The sequence below is a fragment of the Pongo pygmaeus genome, chromosome 12 (assembly GCF_028885625.2).
Source record: "Pongo pygmaeus isolate AG05252 chromosome 12, NHGRI_mPonPyg2-v2.0_pri, whole genome shotgun sequence".
NCBI classification, from domain to species: domain Eukaryota; kingdom Metazoa; phylum Chordata; class Mammalia; order Primates; family Hominidae; genus Pongo; species Pongo pygmaeus.
Window position 1 is genome coordinate 43,609,107 of NC_072385.2, and position 14,867 is coordinate 43,623,973.

General features: G+C 41.3%; 2 protein-coding genes across 2 annotated transcripts in view; one reads left to right on the forward strand and one right to left on the reverse strand.

The window, feature by feature from the left end:
- The window catches only part of LOC134737782 (uncharacterized), a 44,094-nt gene extending 39,376 nt beyond the window's left edge, over positions 1-4,718 (reverse strand). The window contains exon 1 of the mRNA XM_063648560.1: positions 4,555-4,718. The gene's annotated coding sequence lies outside the window, so the exon portion shown is untranslated. The remainder of the gene's footprint in view (positions 1-4,554) is intronic.
- Positions 4,719-4,755: 37 nt separating this feature from the next.
- Positions 4,756-14,867, forward strand: part of TTL (tubulin tyrosine ligase) — a 71,097-nt gene continuing 60,985 nt past the window's right edge. The window contains exon 1 of the mRNA XM_054472160.2: positions 4,756-5,214. The gene's annotated coding sequence lies outside the window, so the exon portion shown is untranslated. The remainder of the gene's footprint in view (positions 5,215-14,867) is intronic.

Sequence of the window (14,867 nt, forward strand, 5' to 3'; positions counted from 1 at the left end):
GGCAGGTGCCTGTACTCCTAGCTACTTGGGAGGCTGAGGCAGGAGAATAGCATGAAACCGGGAGGTGGAGCTTGCAGTGAGCTTGCAGTGAGCTGAGATCGGGCCACTGCACTCCAGCCCGGGCAACACAGTGAGACTCCGTCTCAAAAAAAAAAAAAAAAAAAATCCATCACTGGTGGTTCCTATTATGTTCCCAAGTAATTTACCAGATTGACTCCTGCACACCTGGATTTAAGGTGTATCACAGTGGCCAGCTGCAACATTAACCAAGTAATAACCTCAAATGGAGCTACTATAACAATGTAGTATCCCTACTACTAAAGCACGTTAACACAGCCGCTAGTATGTGGCTAGAGATCTGGCAAAGGAGGTTTTATCCTACTCAACAGGAAGAAGGATCAGAAATACTTCACATTCATAGCATTCATTCACGTTCTTGCCCAGGGGCTATGTTTGTTTGTTTGTTTGTTTGTTTGTTTGTCGCCCAGGCTGGAGTGCAGTGGTGCGATCTCGGCTCACTGCAAGCTCTGCCTCCCGGGTTCAATGCCATTTTCCTGCCTCAGTCTCCTGAGTAGCTGGGACTATAGGCACCCGCCACCATGCCCGGCTAATTTTTTTGTGTTTTTAGTAGAGATGGGGTTTCATCGTGTTAGCCAGGATGGTCTCGATCTTCTGACCTCATGATCCGCCCGTCTCGGCCTCCCAAAGTGCTGAGATTACAGGCGTGAGCCACCATGCCCGGCCACCCAGGGACTATGTTAATTCTCCTGATCTCTGTCTCACTATAACCAAGAGAGAACTGGACCATCTGGGACATTCCTCCAAATGTCACATTGGTCCACTTTATTGATGACAACACATTAATTAGACCTGATCAGCATGAACTGGCAAGTACTCGGGATGCCTTTGTGAAACATACACACTTCATGAGGATGGGAAGTAAGTCCCATAAAGATTCAGAGGTTTGCACAGTGATGACAATTTTAGGAGTCCAAAAGTGTGGGACACGTCAGGATGGGCCCTCCAAAGCAGGAACAAGCTTTTCACCTTGAACATCTTACTACTAAAGAAAGAGGCACAGTGCTTGGTAGACCCCTTTTTGTTTTGAAGGTAGACTATTTCACACTTGGGAATATCATTCCAACCCATTTATTGGATATGAATAACAAGCTGTTAATTTTGATAGAGGCTCTGAGCAGAAAAGGGCACTGCAGCATATTTGGGCTATAGTACATACAGAACTGCTGCCTGGGCCAAGTGAATGGACATACCTTATGGATTAGAATTAGAAAGCGATACCATGTGGATCCCCAATAGGAGAATCTCAGCATAGACATACAGGGTTCTGCAGCAAGTTATGTATCTGCAGCAGAGAACTAGACATCATTTAAAAAACAGCCCCTCACATGCTACCAGGGTGTGGTGAGACGGTGCCTCTGACTATGGGCCATCAAGTGATCATGTGGTCAGAACGGCCCATCATGAACTGCATGCTGTCAGACCCAGAGTCGTAAGGTTTAGCAGAGCCTGCAGCAATCCATTGAAAGGTGGAAATGGCACATCCAAGGTCATGTTCAGGCAGATCCAGAGCAAATAACTAAGCTGCATGAGCAAGGAGCCAGACACCCACATGATCCACTTTTTCTCAGCTCATCTCACATAGCAACATGGGTCAATTATCAACAGATTACAGAAGGACAAAGGGTCTGAGTGTGATTCAGGGATGGGTTGGCTCAGTATATTGGTACTAGCTGAAAAGGCACTGCTGTTGCATGGTTGACCCACTCAGAGATAAGAGTGGTGAGAAGAATTCCTCTAGGGGGCAGACATTCAGGCTATGCAATTGGTCATACACTTTGGGTGGAGAGAGAAGTAACCTATATTAGTTCATTCTCATGCTGCTACAAAGAACTGCCCAAGACTGGGTAATTTATAGAGGAAAGAGGTTTAATTGACTCATAGTTTCACATGGCTGGGAAGGTCTCAGGAAACTTACAGTCATGGAGGAAGGGGAAGCAAACACATCCTTCTTTACATGATGGCAGGAAGGAGAAGTGCCAAGCAAAAGCCCCTTATAAAACCATCAGATCTTGTGAGAACTCACTCACTATCATGAGAACAGCATGGAGATAACTGCCACGGTGATTCAATTATCTCCAACTGGGTCCCTCCCATGACACGTAGGGATTACGGGAACTACAATTCAAGATGAGATTTGGGTGGGGACACAGCCAAACCATATCATAACCCAAAGTAAGAATATACATCCACTCACAGGCAGTGATGAATGACTTGACTGGTGGATTAGGGGATTGGAAGGAGCAGCATAGTAAGATCAAGAGACAAGGAGGCCTGGGGAAGAGGTATATTGTTGGACCTATTGGAGTGGACATCAAGTATGAGGGTCTTGGTAGCACATGTTAATGCTCATAAGGGACCATCCATTGTGAATGAGATATTAAGCCAATACATGGATTGAGTGACTCAACTAATTGATGCCCACCAGCCTCTGCCCTCAGCCATCCTAGTGCTTCCATCATGGCCTCAGGAAGGAAGTGGCCTTGAAGGCATAGATGGAGGATATGCAGAGGCCCAAGAACACAGGCTTATCTCACCAAGACTGGTGTAATTTTCCAGCCTGTCAGCAACAGAGACGGATGCTGAGCCACCTGTACTTTCCCTTGTGGCAACCAGCCAGTGACTTGGTGGCAAGTTTACTACAATGGATCCTTGCTACTCTGGAAAGGGCAGCAACTCATCCTGACTGGAACTGATACAAGTTCTGGGTAAGGGTTTGGCTTTCCTGCCTGCAGAGCCAGAGCCAACACCACTATTTGAGAACTCACAGTGGGAATGATTTACCGATATGAGATTCCACAAAACCTAGCTTCAAACAAGGGACCCACTTGATGACAAAGGAGGTGCAGCCATGGGCCCATGACCACAGGATCCACTGTTCCTAACATGTACTGCATCCTCCAGAATCTTCCAGCCTGACAGCAGTGGAATGGCCTCTCAAAGATGCAGTTGAGGTGCTGACCTGGAGACAACGCCCTATGAGGATGGGATGCTGTTCTTCAAGATGCAACACACTCCTTAAACCAATAGCCATTAGATATGTGGTGTTCCTGAAAGGTAGAATTCATTGAAATGGGGACTAAATGGTGGAGAGGGGAATGGCCTTTCTCACCATCCCACTTGGGGAATTTGTGTTTCTGTTCCTCACCAACTTTAGATTCTGTGGGACTAGAAGCCGTGGATTCTGAAAAAAAGAATGCTTTATCAGGGGGTATAGGAAAAGTCCCACTAAACTTAAAGTAGTAGATGCCATGGTGCCCACTCAGGTCCCTTCACCAGCCCATGAACCTAATGTTGCACTATAAGCTGCTAACAGCTCACATCTGCCCCCTCTCCAGGGACTTACCCTGAGATGATACAGCTACTTTTCCTGGGGAGTGATCTTTCCTCTAGGTGCAGACTACAGCCAATGACCAAATGAAATAGATTATAAAAGGTAAGCCCCTTGCCTCTAGGGGAGACCAACTATGATGTAGTTTGTCCTCAATGCTTATATCTTGTGGATCAGACCAGGCTAGACCTGACCTGATACCACATCCTTGCTTAGTTCCTTCCCCTGCCCTCTCCTGTTTCTCCCCTTCCCCTATAGGTTTTTCCTGAAGGGCACTTCTTCAATACGTCATGTGCCCCCAAACCGCTGTCTCAGGCTCTGCTTCCAGGGAAGCTGAGCTAAGACCTTTCCCCTGGCTACATGGATTGCTTCAGGGAAGACGGATAATCTCAGCTTGTCCAATTAGGATTGACCCAGAAATCTGTTGAGAGCCAGGTTATGTGCCTGGAGGTGCTGACAGCCACTTTACCCCCATGATGGGGGCCTGCTTGTAGATAGAACCAGCACTGAGGAGAGTGTAGTGAGAGACAGAGAGAGTGAGACCAAGTCCTGAGGACATTGCTTATGCTCCTAGATTCAGGCAAGGCTTTGTCCTTCAACACATACTTTTTTGTTCTACTTAAACTATTTTGAATATGTTTGGGAGGCCCAACTGGCACACCCGCACCATTCCCCCACAACCCACAATCTCTCTGGGACATTCCTTTCTGCACAGCTACAGGTGGTCGACATGAAGTGCTTATAGAGCTGGAAAGAGGACATATAGAATCCTGACACACCTAAATTATCCAAAAACAGAGGTGGTTGTATCTAGTACTGTTTTTGTTTACTTTAGTAGATCTTGTCTTTCGTTTTTAAATTGCTAACTTACACAATGTTTTTTAGCATGAACTCTGTTAATTGAAACATATTAAGACACCAAAATGTATTATAAAATAAACGATCCCAGTTAACAAAGAGCTTAACACATAGGGAAAAGAGGAATGTGATTATTCCTGTTTCTGAATACATCTAGAGATCAGCCAACACCATCACATTCAGAGCATAAATTGTAGAAATCCCATAATCCACCTTTGATTGACAATCATGAGAGAGTAGCCAACCATAGAATCAACAAGGAGAAAAACATGGACAGATTTACTTACCTCGTTGGGAAGACACTTTTCACCCTCCAAAGGAAAGAACAAATAATTGGATTCACCCTAAATGTAAGAAATCCAGATGGTTTACCAAGCCACAGAAATCTATGTCCATCTATAGTAGAGTTCCAGACTGTGGCATCTCCCAGCAACTGTTAGCTGACTCTGCTGCTGATGTCACAGAGAGTATTGCTAACAAGCAGACATCATAATTTATACATGGAGCTAAGAGAGGTTTGCTGTTTCTGCTGTACTGAAGGTCCTGCTTATTCATGGAAATAAGAACTGGACTAGAGTCTGTAAAAGAAGCTAAAAGTTTTAATCAATTCAGGCATAAAAATAAGGTTCAACTGTGAGTCTTCAAAAAGTCCTGTTGTGGGAAACTGAAAGGAAATTAGGCCCTGGAACTAATGAAACCAAATGATGAATTGCCGAACACTTTAATTTGACTTTTTCTTTCCAGTTATCTCCTGTGTGGATTTTCATAAGAATTTGATTCCTGAGTGAATATTCAGTCTGCTAGTTCAATAATTCAAGCTGCTGGAACAATAAAAGGAATGGGTACTTAAATTGGAGAGAAAATGGATTTAAAGACATATTTGATATGTATTGTCTCAAGTGTTTTCCACACATCATCTCATTTATTCCCCAGAATGATTTCATTAGGTAAGTTTTTTTTTATTTCTTTTTTAAATTGACAGGTAAAAATTGTATATATTCATGGTGTGCAACATGGTGTTTTTGTGTTTTTGTTTTGTTTTTGTTTTTGTTTTTGTTTTTATTTTGAGACGGAGTTTCACTCTTGTGGCCCAGGCTGGAGTGCAATGGTGTGATCTCAGCTCACCGCAACCTCTGCCTCCCGAGTTCAAGTGATTCTCCTGCCTCAGCCTCCTGAGTAGCTGGGATTACAGGCATGGGCCACCACGCCTGGCTAATTTTGTATTTTTAGTAAAGACAGGGTTTCACCATGTTGGCTAGGCTGGTCTCGAATTCCCAACCTCCAGTGATCTGCCCACCTTGGCCTCCCAACGTGCTGGGATTACAGGTGTGAGCCACCACACCTGGCCACGTGGCGTTTTAATATATGTACACACTGTGGAATGACTAGGCCATTTAGCATGTGCATTATTAGATAAATATTATTAACTTCACTCTACAGATGAGGAAACCAAAGCTCATGGAGGCTCAAAATTGTGCTCACAATTTCAGAGCTGATAAGTAGATTAAGACTGGATTCAAATCTATACCAACGTGATACTAAACTCTGGTATTTTGTGTGTATGTGTGAGGGTGAGGAACATCAGGGCATATGAATAGTGCCAAACCTTTGAGGATTATTTCCTATTCAATTATCATCCATTCCTTGACTTGCAATACGTTTCTAAATATTACGGTGTTTGAGTTGTGTCTGGTCAGGAAATCAGAAACCACCACTCAAGGTATTTGAAACAGGAAATTTGATTCAAGGAATTAATTACAAAAGTATTAGGAGGGATAGTGATTCAGGCAGAATTTCTAGCTGTGGTTGAGTGAGGAGATCATCAAATCATCTTCCTTAAAAGCAACTATAAAGATGGACAAAATTGAAAAAAAAAAAAAAAAGAGCCGTTTTAGCAAATTTGAAAGTGACCACAGGAAAACGACAATCCGAGAAGTGTTTATGCTTGAGCCCCTGCTAATCTTTGTGGAGATCTGAGGAATAAGTCCCAGTTATTCCAGTCATACTGCCCCCACCCCCAGCTTGATCAACATAGGGGTTCTGCCAGGGAGGGCAGCCCATGAGGACCAGCAGCTTCTCGACTGCCACTGAAGGAGACTCCCTCCATTAGGAGCACTGGATGACACCCACAGTCAGGATCAGTCAGTGAAACTGATTTCCCAGAGGCAGGAGAGTGGGGGGAGCCAAGGTCAAATTTCTACTAGCCTGCGGTTGAGGTTGCAATTGGGGCAAGCGTATTCCTGTATGATGCTGTGCACATGTATGGCAGAGACAGAGAATCCTCCAGCTATTCACACACTCCTAGCTGACGCTAAGGCTTTGTGTGAGCATAGAAGACTCAAAAGGTGGCATCAGAAAGCAAAACACTAGGAAGACCTGAGAAGAGCCTAATTTTTTTTTTTTTTTTTAAGAGGAGTCTCCCTCTGTCCCCTAGGCTGAAGTGCAGTGGCAGGATCTCGGCTCACTGCAACCTCTGCCTCCTGGGTTCAAGTGATTCTCCTGCCTCAGCCTCCTGAGGAGCTCAGATTACAGGCGCGTGCCACCATGCCTGGCTAATTTTTGTATTTTTTGTGGAGACGGGGTTTCACCATGTTGGCCAGGCTGGTCCCGAACTCTTGACCTCAAGTAATCCACCTGCCTCAGCTTCCCAATGTGCTGAGATTACCGGCCTGGCCCCAACAGCCTAAATTTTTAATGTGGTCCCCTATCCATGTTCCAATGCATCAGCAGATGATGCAAACCTTACTGGTTTGAGGTATTTGAACACAATATTTATCTAATAATTGACTGAACGCTAAGCTATGCAAAGCAGTTGAAGACCAGCTGGGGCAAGATGTTGAGACTTCCATCTCTACAAAAAAGATGTAAAAATTAGCCAGGCGTCATGGCACATGCCTGTGGTCCCAGTTACTCGGGAGGCTGAGGCAGGGTGATCCCCTGAGCCCAAGAATTTGAGGTGGCAGTGAGCTGTGATAGTGCCACCGCACTCCAGCCTGGGTGACAAAGCAAGGTTCTCTCTTTAAAAAATATATGAAAAATGAAAATGTGCTGTTGAAGAGTACAATAATCAAAGTAAAGAATTCATTAGAGGAGTTCAACAAAAGATTTAAGATGGAAGAAGAATGAATCAGTGAACTTGAAGATAGATCAAGAGGACAACATCTTAGACAACAAAGAGAGAAAAGACTGCAGAAAAGTGAACACAGCCTTGAAGACCTGTTGTATATCAAGTGTACCTATATATACTTAATGGGCATTTCAGATGAGAGAGGAAGAAAGAGCAGAAAAACATGTTTGAATAAACAATGGCCAAATGCTCCTCAAATTACATGAAAAGCATTAATCTACAGATCCAAGAAATTCAGCAAATTTCAAATAGAAGAACCACACCTAGACACATTATAGTCAAACTGTTGAAAGCCAAAGACTCTTTTATCACTGAAAGTAGAATATACAGGGAACAGTAATACAATTAACAGCTACTTCTCCTCAAAAATAAGGCTAGAAGGTAGTTGTATAAAAATATTCAAAGTGCTGGGGGAAACGCCAACAATTATCCAAGAATTCTATATCCAGAATTTAAAAGTATCCTTCAAAAATGCAGGTGTAGAGCCGGGCGCAGTGATGCATGCCTGTAGTCCCAGCTGCTTGGGAGGGTGAGGTGAAAGGATTGATTTTCAACAAAATTGCCAAGAAAATTTAACAAGGAGAGGATAATATTTTAACAAATAGTCTGGGACAACTGCATATTGACTTTTTAAAAAAATGACCTTAGACCCTGTCCTTTACACAAAAATTCACTAAATGGATTATATACCTAAATGTACAAGCTAGAATTACAAAACTTCTAGAAAAAAAATAGGAGAAAAACTTCATAACCTTGGGTTGGGCAAGTAGTTCTTAAATATGACACCAAAAGAATGATCTATAAAAGAAAAAATAAGTAAATTAGAATTCATCAAAATCTAAAATTTTTGCACTATAAAAGATACCATAAAGAAGATAGTTTTCAAAAGCCACAGACTGGGATAAATGTTTCCAGACATATATCTGATAAAGGGCTTGTATCCAAAATATATAAAGAACTCATACAACTCAACAACAAGAAGTCAAGCCAATTAAAAATGAGCATAAGATTTAATAGACATTTCACCAAAGAAAGAATACAGATGGCTGAAAAGCAAATAGCCATGAAAAGATACTCAACAGCAACATAATCATCAGTGAAATGCAAATTAAAGCCACTAGATACCACTACACAGATACTCGTCAACTATAGTAAAAAAGACAGACAGTACCAAGTCTTGTCAAAGATGCAGAGAAACTGTACCCCTTGTGCATTGCTGGTGGGAATATAAAATGGTAGATCCACTGTGGAAAATAGTTTGGCAGGGTCTTTAAAAGTTAAACATAAATTTACCATACAACACAGCAATTCCATTCCTAGGAATTTACCCCAAAGAAATGAAAATGTATGTCCACATACAGACATATCTGTGAATTATTTCTTATAGCCAAAAACTGGAAACACAAAGGCCCATCAACCGATGAACAGGTAAACAAATTGTAGTATTTTCATATAATGGGATACTGTGCCACAATTAAAAGGCACACACTACTGATACGCACTAACACATGGATGAACTTCAAAAACATTATGCTAAGTGATAGAGACCAGACACAAAAGACGACACGTTGTAAATTCAATTTATATAAAATATTCAGAAAAGAGAAATGTATAGAGGCAGAAAACAGGACTGTGGTTCCAGAGGGCTGGAGTTGAGAGTGGAAATTAACCATAAACAGACACGAGGAAATTTTGGGGGGGTGATGAAATGTCCTAAAGCTAAGTTATAGTGATGGTCGCATGAATTTGCCAAAATTTTTGCAGTTACTTATAATGGATGAACTTTGTTGTATGTAAATTATATCTCAAAGTGTTTTTAAAAAATGTTGGGGCCGGGCGCAGTGGCTCACGCCTGTAATCCCAGCACTTTGGGAGGCCGAGGCAGGCAGCCTGAGGTCGGGAGTTCGAGACCAGGCTGACCAACATGGAGAAACCCTGTCTCTACTAAAAATACAAAAAAATTAGCCAGGCAGGATGGCACATGCCTGTAATCCCAGCTACTTCAGAGGGTGAGGCAGGAGAATCACTTGAACCCGGGAGGTGGAGGTTGGGATGAGCCGAGATCGCACCATTGCACTCCAGCCTGGGCAACAAGAGAGAAACTCCATTGCAAAAAAAAAAAAAAAAAAGTTGGAAGGGCTGAAGGATTGGAAAGGGGAAATGAGATTACCCAAAGATCAGTAATTGCAGGGTGTTACCATCTACCTAACCTGGAGAAAGAAAAGGAAAGGTGTTTTCCAGGACCCACAATCACCAGGCTACTGAGGCTACTGGGATACACTGCTGCCTCAAGAATAAAAGAAAAAGTCTGAGGCTTTGATCATCTTCCAATTTACTGCCAGTGACTCCTACTGGCAGAACCTAAAATCAACTGAAAAGAGAGTCTAGGAAATGTGGTTTGCAGGCTTCCAGCCGCCCTGTGATACAGAGACGCATGCAAGGGGTGCGAATGGAGTTAAGAGCCAGTAGACAACTGATTGGCACACTTGGGAAATAGTTATCACCCCCAACCAAAAAAAAAAATAATAACCTCTTAATTTTGAAATAGTTATACATTTGCAGAAAATTACAAAAAAAAAAAAAAGGACCAGAAGGTCACATATACCCTTTTCTCAATTTTCCCCAATGGTAACATCTTGCATAGCTATTGTACAATAGCAAAACTAGGAATTGACCTTGGAGGCAGATGAGCATTAGGGAAAAACTAGGTAAAAGAAATGCTGATGCCTTTGACTTTTCCTTGGGTCAATACATGTTGGAACTAGCTCAGATGATATTTTCAGTTGCCTTCCATTCTAAATCTGAATCAAAACCAATTTCTTCTAAGAAATTTTTCCTGATTATTCCCCTTGTCCCACATTCCTATTTCCTTAGCACCTCTAGTCATTATCGCTTAAGGGAGTGGGGAGGGCAAATTATCTCAAATTTGTATTTTCATTTGTAATTTTTCTCTAATTGTTCCCTTTGTGCATGCTTCATCTCACTCACTAAATTGTAAATTGCTTGGGTTCTGAGATTTTTGTTCGTTGTTGCTACTATTGCCCTAGCACACTGAGAGTGGTTAAGAGCATGGACTTCGGAGTCAAAAGAGATTAGGACCAACTTCTGAGCAAGTTACTTCACTTCTTGAGGCTTCATTTTCTCCTTTGTAATATGTGTACAATAATAATGGTATTAACCTCATGGGTCAATAGTAAGGATTCATTGGAAAAGTATTTGTAAGGTGCCTAGCACAGTGCCTGGCACATATTAGCTACTGAATAATAACAAAATATTATTGTAATTATTACAGCATGGCATCTGATTTCTCCAGAGAGAGTTATGACAGAGGGGGAGGGAGATGGAAGGGGGGAGGGAAATAGGGCCCACAGTGTATTTTCTAACTTAATCTTGGAAGTGACCTATCTCAGTTCGCCATATCCTATCTGTCACAAACACTAATATGCTTATAATGTGGAAGGGAACACAGAGGTGTGAATACTAGGAGATGGAATCTCTGAGGCCAACTTAAAGGCTGGCTGCCCCAACCCCCATGAAACTGGGCTGCTCTTGGTTGGTGATTTGTGCTTGGTACAAGGTTGGCCTCTCTGGCCCTCTTTGTCTGGCACCATGCCCAGTTGTGGCAAATCAGCAACACTGTGGCATATATGTTACTCTTTCTCTTTAATGAGATGAATTTACCTTTTCCACAGGTTAAGAACAGTCTGAGGCCAGGCTTGGGAGCCCATGCCTGTAATCCTAGCATTTTGGGAGGCCAAGGTGGGTGGGTTGCTTGAGCCCAGGAGTTCGAGAATAGCCTGAGGAAACCCTGCCTTTTCAAAAAAACAAAAATTAGTCAGACATGGTGGTGTGTGCCTGTGGTCCCAGCTACTCAGAAGCCTGAGGTGGGAGGATCACCTGAGCCCAGGGGCAGAGGCTGCAGTGAGCTGAGATCTTGCTACTGCACTCCAGCCTGGGCAACAGAGACCCTGACTCAAACACACACACATACACACACACACACACACACACACACACACCAGTCTGGATCAACAAACCTTTTGCTAGACTGAGAAAAAAAGACAGAATAAATAAAATCGGAAACAAAAAAAGGGGATATACCAACTGAGACCACAGAAAAACAAAGAATCATTAAAGACTATTACAGGCAACTATACACCAACAAATGGGAAACCACAGAAGGAATGGATAAAGTCCTGGCCACATACAGTCTACCAAGATTGAACCATGAAGAAGTAGAAAATGTCAACAAACCAATGATGAATGTAAAAGAATCAAAGCTGCAATAAAAAGTCTCCCACCAAAGTAAAGTCCAAGACCTAATGGCTTCACTGCTGAATTCTACCAAACACTTAAAGAAGAACAAATACCAATTCTACTCAAACTCTTTTTAAAAACTGAAGAGGAGGGAGTACTTCCAAAATCATTCTACCAGGCCAGCGTCATCCTGATACCAAAACCAGACAAGGACACACAACAACAACAACAAAAAGCTACAGGCCAATATCACTAATGAACATAGATGCAACAATCCTCAATAAAATACCAGCTAACTGAATTAAACAACACATTAAAAAGATCATTTACCATGATCAAGTGGGATTCATGCCAAAGATGCAAGGATGGTTCAACATCAAAATTTGTGGTTTGTATCACAAATCAACAAATGTGGTACATCACATTGACAGAACAAAGGATAAAAACCACATGAACATATCAACAGATGCTAAAAAAATCATTCAATAGAATTTAATGACCCTTTATGATAAAAAAAAAACTTCAACAAATTGGGTATAGAAAGAACATACCTCAAAATAATAAAGGCCATATATGACAAACTCACAACCAACATCACACTGATTGGGGAAAAATTGAAAACCTTTCTCTAAGATCTGGAACACGACAAAGATGCCCACTTTTATCCAACGTAATACTGGAAATTCTGACCAGAGCAATTAGGCAAGAGAAAGAAATAAAGGGCATTCACAATTGGAAAGGAAGAAGTTAAATTAGCTTCATACATAGACAACATAGTCTTATACTCAGAAAAACCTAAAGACACCACCAAAAAAATTCTTAGAACTGATAAATGAATTCTGTAAAATGCAGGATACAAAATCAACAAATAAAAATTGGTAGCATTTATATACACCAACAGCAAACAATCTGAAAAAGAAATCAAGAAAGCAATCCCGTACAATAGCTACAAAGAATATAAAATACCTAGGAATCAGTTTAACAAAAGATGTAAAAGATCAATATAAGAAAAACTATAAAACACTGATGAAAGAAATTGAAGAGGACATCAAAAATTGGCAGAATATTCCAATCCATGGATTGGAAGAATTAATCATGTTAAAATGATAATTCTATTCAAGGCAATGTACAGATTTAGTGCAATCCCTATCAAGATACCAATTACATTCTCCATAGAAATAAAAACAAATCCTAAACTTTATATGGGACCACAAAAGACACCAAACAGCCAAAGCAATCCTGAGCAAAAAGAACAAAGCTAAAGGCATCACACTATCTGACTTCAAAATATACAACAAAGCTATAGTATCCAAATCAGCATGGTACTGGCATAAAAACAGACACATAGACCAACCAATGGAATAGAATAGAGAACCAAGAAACAAATTCACACATTTGCAGCCAACTCATTTTTGATAAAGTCACCAAGAACATATAATAGGGAAAGGACACTTTCCTCAATAAACGGTGCTGAGAAAACTGGATATTCACATGCAGAAGAATGAAACTAGACCACTATCTTTCACCATACAGAAAACTCAAGTCAAAATGGATTAAAGACTTAAATATAAGACTGGAAACTATGAAACTACTAGAAGAAGACATTGGACAAACACTCCAGGACATTGGTCTGGTCAAAGATTTTTTGTGTAAGACTCCAAAAGTACAGGCAAAATAAAGTAAAAATAGATCAATGGGATTACATCAAGCTACAAAGCTTCCGCACAGCAAAGGAAACCATCAAAAAGTGAACAGACAAGCCATAGAATGGGAGAAAATATTTGCAAACTATTCATCTGACAAGGGACTAATAACCAGAATACAAAAGGAGCTCAAACAATTCAATAACAAAAAAGAGAAATAATCCGACTTAAAAATGGGCAAAATATCTGAACAGACTTTTCATAAAATACGGCCAACAGGTAAATGAAAACGTATTCAACATCACTAATCATCAGATAAATACAAATCAAAACCACAATGAGATATTAACTTACCGCAAGGAGATATCAACTTACCCCAGTTAGAATGGCTTTTATAAAAAAGACAGGGAATAGCGGATCCTGGTGAGGCTGTGGAGAAAGGGGGACTCTCAAACAACGTTGGTGGAAATATAAACTAGTACAGCCACTATGGAAAATAGTATGGAGGCGCCTTAAAAAAAAACAAAAACAAAAACAAAAACTAAACTGAAAATAGAACTACCACATGATTCAGTAATTTCCACTACTGGGTATACATCCGAAAGAAAGGAGATCAATATATCAAAGAAATAGCTGCACAACCATGTTCATTTGCAGCACTATTCACAATAGCCAATACAGGGAACTAAACTAAGTGTTCATCAATGGATGAATGGATAAAGAAAATGTAGTATATATACATACTGAAATATTATTCGTCCATAAAAAAGAATGAAGTCTTGTCGTTTGCAGCAACAGGGATAGAACTGGAAGTCATATTGGTAAGTGAAATAAGCCAAGCACAGAAAGACAAATATTGCATATTCTCCCTCATATGTGGGAGCTAAGAAAAAGTAGATCTCATAAAGCTAGAGAGTAGATTGGTGGTTACCAGAGGCTGGGAAGAGTACTGGGGGAAGCAGGATGAAGAGAGGCTGATTAATGGGTACAAATATATACTTAGAATAAATATGACTTGGTGTCCTATAAGTCAGTAAGGTGACTATAGTTAACATTAATTGTTTGTACATTTCAAAATAGCTAGAAGATAATTTTAAAAAGTGTAAAGAAAAGATAAAGATATAAGGTGACGGATATCCCAATTAAACGAAGAGAGCAGTCTGGCATATTCTTCCCTAAAACTCTGTGTAGGCTGGGAGCGGTGGCTCACGCCTGAATCCCAGCACTTTGGGAGGCCGAGGCAGGCAGATCACGAGGTCAGGAGATTGAGACCACGGTGAAACCCCGTCTCTACTAAAAATACAAAAAATTAGCCAGGCGCGGTGGCGGGTGCCTGTAGTCTCAGCTACTCGGGAGGCTGAGGCAGGAGAATGGCGTCAACCAGGGAGGCGGAGCTTGCAGTGAGACTAGATCGCGCCACTGCATTCCAGCCTGGGCAACAGAGTGAGACTCCGTCTCAGAAACAACAACAACAACAACAACAACAACAACTCTGTGTATATGCCTTCTTACGGTTTAGGCTTTCTCCCCTTGAAACCTGGAAACCTAAGTCTTTCCTGGAATGCTGAGTGGC